The 8,449-nt window shown below is 36.8% G+C and overlaps 1 pseudogene; it reads right to left on the bottom strand.

Annotated features, from left to right (window-relative positions):
- Positions 1 to 4,478: 4,478 nt before the first annotated feature.
- LOC110028475 overlaps positions 4,479 to 8,449 on the bottom strand; it is a 4,831-nt pseudogene continuing 860 nt past the window's right edge.

Below are 8,449 nucleotides of genomic sequence, written 5' to 3'. Positions count from 1 at the left end.
TAGCGTCAGTAATAACAACATATTCAGGCTCCGAAGTTGAAAGTGCAACAATCTACTGCAGCCTAGAAACCCAACGGACTGTCGTGTTCCTCAAAGCGAAGATGTATCCTGTTGTACTTCTATTGTCCACATCTCCTGCCAAAATTGAATTTACGAATCCTTGTAGACTGATCCATGCACTTCCATAGTAAAGTGATGTTAATTGTTCTCCTCAAATACCTGAGAATCCACTTTACCACATTCCAATGATGTCTGCCTGGATTGCCCATGTACCTGTTGACCACTCCCACCGCATATGCAACATTTGGTCTGGTATAAATCATCACATATATCAAACTTCCAATTGTTAAAGCATACAAAGTTCTCTCTATCTGTGCTTGCTCTGCTTTAGAGTTTGGTGATAACTCCTTATATAGTTTGAAGTAACTAATTAAATGAATGCTAATTAGTTTCACCTCATTTATGTTGAACATTTGTAGGATTTTTTCAACATATTCTACCTGAGACAACTTCAATGTTCGCGCACTTATGTCTCTGTTAATTCTTATCCCTAAGATTTTTCTGGTTGGACATAAATCATTCATCTTGAACTCATTTAATAACTGACTCTTCAAATCACTGATTTTCTCCATATTTGCCCCTGCAATGAGCATATCATTCACATACAAAAGAAGCAAAATATAACAATTACCGAAATGTTTGATGAAGCAATAGTCTTCTGCATGGCACTTCAAGTGCTCATTGTTTGACATGAATCTGTCAAACCTCCTGTACTGTTGTCTCGGGGCCTGTTACAAGCTATAGAGGTTCTTCTCCAATTTGCAGACCAAACATTCTTTACCTGAAACTTTGTAACCTTATGGATGCACCATGTTTAGTTCCTCCTCCAGATCTCCATATAAGAAGCTGTTTTTACATTCATCTGCTATAGATGTAGATCTTCCACTGCTATCAGACTCAGCACAACCTTCATAGTCGTCATCTTCACTACTGGGGAGAAGATCTTTGTATAATCCACTTTTTCCCTCTACTCGAAACCCATCACAACAAGCCTTGTCTTGTAGCACTTGCTATCATCTGACTCCTTTTTTAGTCTGAAGACCCACTTGTTGTGCTGTCCTTTTCTGTTATTTGGTAGTACTGTCAAATATCAAGTCTGATTTGACTCCAAAGATTGCATTTCTTCATCTATGGCGAGCTCTCACTCCCTTGAAACTTCAACTTGAGTGGCCTCCTCAAAGCACTCTAGTTCATCACCATCAATTAGTAACAAATAGTGTAAATAAGTAGAATACCTTGGTATGGGTTGTTTCACTCTGTTGGATCTCCTGATTTTTGTTGTAGGTGACTGAGGAACTTCCAGTGCTCCTTCCAGGTTAGCACTTCTTCTTTCTCCTTCCTTATCACCACTATCATCTATCTCCACATATATGGATTCTTCATAAGTAGTTGATGGGTTGTCCTGACTTCTGGCCCTGTCCATGTACATCTCCATCTCGTTGAAAGTAATATCCCTTCTCTTGATGATATTTTTATTCTGACAATCCTAGAACTTGTGCTCAAACTCATCTGAGTCATATCCAATGAAGGTGCACTTGACAGAGTTAAACTTGCTTCTAAAATCTGCATCAACATGCACATATAAAAAACACCCAAATTCTCTTAAATGAGATAGACATACTTTTCACCTTGTTGTCACTTCAGACTTCTTCAAGTAAGCCTCCCTCCAAAGATACTAACAAACTAAGACTAATAAGATAAACTGCAGTGTTAACTGTTTCAACCTAATACTATTTCGACAAGCCTACATGCAACATCATGCTCCTAGCACGCTCTGTGATTATTATGTTCATTCACTTAGCCACACCATTCTGTTGCGGTGTCACTCGGACAGTGAACTCATGCCTGACCCCATCTGTAACATAAAAATTCATGAACTTCTGATCATGGTACTCATCTTCATTATCAAATATATTAGATTAGAATCTAATATATTTCTACTTTAAGTCTGTCTTATTTCCTACCATAGTCTTTCATTTCTTAAAAACTTCAAATACATTAGTATTTACTGTAAAAAATAAACACATGCCTTTCTAGTGTGATCATCAATGAATGTGACAAAATAACATAAACCTCTAATGGAATGAACTGGAGTAGGACCCTATACATCATTATGCACTAACACTAATTTCGTTGAATTCACCACTGACATGCTCTTCGAGAAAGAAACTTTCTTCAGCTTTCCATATATACAATCCTCATAGAAATTCAGATCAACTGATTTCAAACTTTGAAGCTTATATTTTGAAAGTAGAGACTTCATACTTTTATCGCTCATATGACCAAGCCTACGATGCCAGTGACCTGTATTCAGTCTGGTTCCAACCACATCAATGAAATCAACCATTTCATTGATCAAATAAAGGGTGCATTCAATGTTGCCCCGAGCCAGCACTAATGCTCCATAATCATCTTCTACGAATCACCTGTGAAAGTTGTCACGAGTCCTGACATTGCCAACTAGCTCACAAAGATGAGATTTCTCTCAAACTAGGTACATGTCTGACTTCAGTAAGCTTCCAGACTACTCCATTTGACAAGTTGATATCAACATCACTCTTTCCTAACTCTTTCCTATTATAATGTTGGTCTTGTTATATCCCAAATAAACCTTCTCTAGATCACTATGAGTGTAGTTTTTAAATATTTATTTATTGGAACAAGCATTAAAAGAGACACCCGAATCCATTATCCATAATTCAGTACATACTAGGGATAACATTAGGGAGTTATTTTGAATTTCATCAGCAAAGACATTTGTAGATAAACTAATATATTGTCCTCCACCACCAACCCTTTTTTGAGCTTTGCAGTCCTTCTTAAAATGCTCATTCTTACCACAGTTCTAGCATTCTCCTCTGCTTGACTTAGGTTTCCTTTCTTGGGCTTGAATTTGCCTTTTGCTTGTATTCTTAACTAGAATCATTCCTTTGTTATTAGCATTCAACGCAGAATCTGAAGATTCACCATTTATTATTTTTTGCAAACTTCTTCATTCAACATCAGATCCACGGTGTCATTCAAGTTCAACTTTGAAGTCCCTGAAAAAATTACTCACCGTTGTTACCAAACCATCTTAGCTATCTGGTAATGAAGATAGTATCACCAGCGCTCTAACATCATCATCAAACCTGATCTCCACAGAACACAACTGACTCGTCACAACATTGAAGTTATTACGATGCTCTGTCATTGAACTGTCTTACACCATCCTCATGTTTAATAACTTCATCAGAAAAACCATATTAGAAGTAAAAGGTTTTTCATACATCATGGCCAGTGCCGCCATGAGATCCAGTGGTTTTCTTATTCATAATGTTGAATGCAACAGATGAGGAAAGCGATAACCTGATAAACTCAGTGTCATTCTATCCAACACTTCTCATTCCTTCATAGGCATAGACTCTGGCTTCTTTGTGATTTCTTGTAGTGGCAAGTATAATATTTTCTGATACAACAAATCATCCACCTGCATCTTCCAGAATGCGAAGTTTATCTCATTGAACTTCTTCATATTAAACCTTGCTTCTTTAGCCATTATTCCAACTCGAATCGAACCCCTCTCTAATACGAGTTTGTTGGGAGAAACTACTATGAAAGAATCTCCTAGTTTCGTCGCGGAATAGGATCGCAGGATTCGAGAAAATCAAAACAATAAATCTAAGCACAAAAGCAAAATCAAAACAACCAGAAAATCCCATAAGAATTTTACATGAAAAAACTTGTGAAATCCACAGAGCAAAGCCACCACAAAATCAATATGAAAAGCAGATAGTTTTACAAAAGACTCACACAATTTTTTCCTCCACACTCACATGAAGAAACTTACAAGACACTCCACAATCTTTCATCTCCGATCCAACGCGAACAACACACGTTCAGATTCCATAAATCCTCCTCTCAAGCTCTCCTCTCATTCACCAAGAACTTGTTGAAGAACGCCCAATGAGTATTAAAAAAGATGCACCAGAAATTTTGCACACCAATTGCTCCGGGCACAAAAGCACTCGGACGGGCGCAAAAGCGCCCCTCTCTCAGAAAGTAGAATCGTGCCCAACATGATTGGAACCTTGGCCGGCGCCCAAGGGGAGCGCAAAGGTGCCCCCTTCTCTGTCGAGTGCCTAAGCACAGGCGCAAAGGTTCCATTATGGGGTGCTAAGGCACCCCCTTCAGAAGCAGTGCCCACATGGTGCACACTTGAGCGCCCAAGCCCAGACCTTATGCGCCGGGTTCTCAATTTTTCCTAGGTGCTTTAGCTCCACAAGACTAACAAGTAGGCCATGATTTTGATCAATATTCTTATAGCTACCAACTTTCAAATAAATACAAACTTTTTCCATAGTAATACAAATATAATAATATATAATTTCTCTATACTCAAAACAATGATTCAATATGCTTAGGTTAAATAGCCAAAATTAATGTGAAAAATAAAAGATTATATTCTCGTGAAATTGCGACATGAAGACTCTATGCAGCAGCTTAAGCTGTGACAATGATGCACGTTGCTGTTTATCGATTTGTTCCAAGTCTATTTCATAGCAGACAAAGGCACCAATACCAACTGTTAATTTCATAAATTGGCCATCCACCAACTACAGTTCCCCACCTGCTCTCTTCTTTCAATTTTGATTCTCCACTGTTTCCTCTCTTTATACAGCTAATCTATTAACTATTCTGAAACAAATAATAAACCAGAAAAAAAAAAAGTTTATCAGCAGCTGCAACAGATTATAACAGAAAACATGCAAGCAGTGTTTCTTATAATTCTGTTGATAATGTTTTTTTTTTTTTTTGAAGATTTACTTATATACTATTAAATTCATATGTATTTACAAATCTAACACCTAAACTTTCATTTTTCTTTTACATGTCACCTTACCTATTCATGAAAATGTATATTTCATTTTTTAAAAGTTAAAAATAGTGATATTTTTTAAGTGATATGAAAATTTTGGGTGGTATAAATCTAAAAAAGTAAAGTTTATGTGTTGGATGTATAAATAGATAAGAATTGGGTGGTATGAAATGTCTAATGCCCCAAAGTAGCTATAAAATGCTCATGAAATTATGATAAAGAAGTTATACATGCAAATATATATATATATATATATATATTTCTGATATAAATGAGAAATATTCATGAATACAAAAGTATAGAAAATTGTAACTGTGATGAAATAATAAATCTCCTGTACAGATTTATATCTCCATTTGTCCACAAAACTTCAGCGTTTTTTTCTGAGGTATGAGAAGAAGAAACAAAACTATAGTTACAAAAAGAATGATTATCTAACAGCAACTTAACCTGTGGTATGACTCACCAACACCAGTTGGTTTGCTTGCTCACTCTTGAAATTTTCAGTTGTCATTTCAGTAAAATATATCTGCAAGCATAAATATGCAGCAAAATTATTTATGCATAAATTTCAAATTTTGTGCATCAATATTGATCAGATAAGTATGTTGAATCACCAGGCAACGAGCTTTGGCCCCTCTCTAAGCTCGGATCGCCGCCCGCGGAGAGCTGTTGATGACGGTTCTCAATCTTTTTCACTTCAGTTCAAACATCAACATATTGCAGAAGCACCCCACTGAGTTACATGTAAATTTACATATGTTTCAGGTGTCATTTATGAAAACTTTGCATATGAAATCTCTGAAACGTTTTGCGTATTGCTTGGGATCGACGGCGGATATGGAGGTCGGGTCATGCTGAATCGACTTGTATGCATGCTCTAGTTTTTTACTGATATCGTAGTCCTGAAGTATGTCTATGATGCCGAAGAACAACACCACATCATAGCACTCGCCTGTCAGTTCGCCGATCAATTGAGTTTCATTGTCGTTCCTTCTTATCATCCTCTCAACTCGGGCGAGCTGATTGATGCCTAATCTGATTGATTGAAATCAGAAGTTTAATCATATTCTGCTAATTACATAACTTTGCAAAATTCATAACAGAAACAATGGGTTAGTTATAAGATAATTACCGAGTGGGAAAGCGAAGATTGGAGTCTAATAATGAAGGGAATTGATATCCCACTTCTGGTGCTAAATCTCTAAAATGAACACCCACCAAAAGACTGTAATCCATGATCCTCTCCTGTTCTAAGAATTGACAATCCCTGTCTACTTGTCTGAACATAGAGAAACTAAAAAGATTCAGAAAAATTGATTCATTGATTTATGAAAGGAGTATTTACATACATACCAACTAATTTCTATCAATTTACATATCTAATGCCATAACTTTACTTCTTACATTTATAGCAAACAAATCTTTCATATCACGTCAAAAACACCAATATATTAACTTTTTTAAAAAGTGAAATACAGCCTTTTATGCATGGGTAAGATGGCGTGTATGTAAAAATTGAAGTTTAGATGTTAAGACATGTAAATACATATTAATTTAGTGGTATGTATGCAAATCTTCCTTTTTAAAAAGATGGATGGAGGTAACCCAAAAATACAGATTTATTGATGATCACCTCTGGAATTCATAAAACCGTGATTTTGGCAATCTGAACACAAAGTTTAAATCGAGGTCCTTTAATGTTGTGGTGCCATCAATTTCGGATTCGGGTTTGTCAGTGATTCGGCCGCACGAAGATCCCTTGAGATCAAAACGCCTTTGAATGGCGTATTCAGAGCAGAATAGATTACCCATAATGATGAAACGCACCTGTGTCATTAAAAGATAAGAAATCAAGAATTTTAGGAATCACATTAGAAGTTCCTGGGATCGAAGCTGCATGAAAAACTGTTATCAACTCATTCTGACCTTCTTCTGCGCAGCACCGGTAAGTTTCACACAATGCAAACCAAAGAATCTGGTCACTAGCGTATTCTCGAAAGACCGGACATGGTTATAGTAGGCTGGAAGCATTCGAATCAGCAGCTGTGACATGATTAAAGGCAAGAATCAACTTATAAAACTCAAAAGCAGAGATTTTTATACTGCTTAAAAAAGGCATTTTTACAAAGCAAGCTCACTTTAGCTTCAGATTTCTTTATGGTTTTGATCATGTAGCGATCATCGTTCGTCAGATAGAAGAAGCTCTCTTTCCGGGAGAGGAGAGCTCTCGAAGAGCATCATTGCCGCATATTGAAAGCATATAATCAGCTGCATCAACCTTGAAAAGCTTTCTCAGTGTTCTGCACAATCAAATTCAGTAAGTGGAGTTTATGACGAAGAAGCTCAAGCCATTATCAGTAAGAAGATCATAGAAGAACAGACCTGAAAACCACGGGGCAGTAATCTTTCCATCTGAAATCACACGACTGGTGTGGAGGTGTGTGTTTAGTTCCTTCAGGAGGGAACTTTGTCCATATTTTTTCTCTGGGATCAAACGCCGAAGATTTCAATTCTAGTGTTGTTGGTTGTGGCTGTCTTCCTACGGCATGTCTGTGCCATTCCAGCAGAGAATGGAAGGAATTAAGCTAAGTTCAGAATAACACAGAAGAATCATGCATTTCATTACAAAAAGATAAGAGCTTGAAGAAGATGAGTACCTACTCTTGATAGAGATGAGTAGTTCAAATCTGCTAAAAACAATTTGGCGCAGAAAATTCATTACTTGCTTAACTTTTTAATCATTCTATTGAATGATTCCTTAATGATTCAATTTAAATTATTCAAAGAAAAAAAGATACTCGCTATATATTTGGAAAAAAAATATAGCAAAGATATAAATTCCAATGGGACTTTAATTTCTTTAATCTATCAACACAAATGAACGGGCACAGTTCATTCTCCAAAGAATTTTGAGCTTCCATCAAAGAATTTGCATTAAAACTATCTAAATCCATCAAAGAATTTGCATTAAAACTATCTAAACATTACCTGTGAAAGGTCTAATTTTTTCACAAAATTAAAAAAAAAAAAGAAAAAATTCAACTTTGCATAAAAAACCAACCAATTTAATCCCTTTGCCCCTTCTCTTTATCAACCGAAAAATCTCATTTACAAAAACCAGCAAACCAAAAACTACACCTTTTCTTAATCTCCTCGTAAATTCAAATCAAAACTAAACTCAAAAGAACAATCTTTACAATTTCAAAATAGACAAACATTACCTACCGTATTCCAAGCTGCAGATTAAGCATAAGCTCATAATTCTTATGCCCCTTTGATATCGTCACCCCTTGCTTCCTCGTCGGTCTCGGCGACAACCTCAATGGCAACTGATTCTTCGATGATGACGATGAAGACGACCTACCTCCATCAACTTCAGTCTCCTCCCTCCCCTCATCTGAATCCCATATCTCCACATTGCCATTAATCCCAATCACAGTATGCTTCCTCCCATTCACCTTTTTCGGCCCCGCCGCCGCCGCCGTCTCCATAGAAACCCGCCGCCGCGACGGCGGCGGCATCTTCCCG

The sequence above is a fragment of the Phalaenopsis equestris genome, unplaced genomic scaffold (assembly GCF_001263595.1).
Source record: "Phalaenopsis equestris unplaced genomic scaffold, ASM126359v1 Scaffold000511, whole genome shotgun sequence".
NCBI lineage: Eukaryota > Viridiplantae > Streptophyta > Magnoliopsida > Asparagales > Orchidaceae > Phalaenopsis > Phalaenopsis equestris.
The sequence above is the reverse complement of the archived record's forward strand: the minus strand, read 5'-3'. Positions and strand labels throughout refer to the sequence as shown.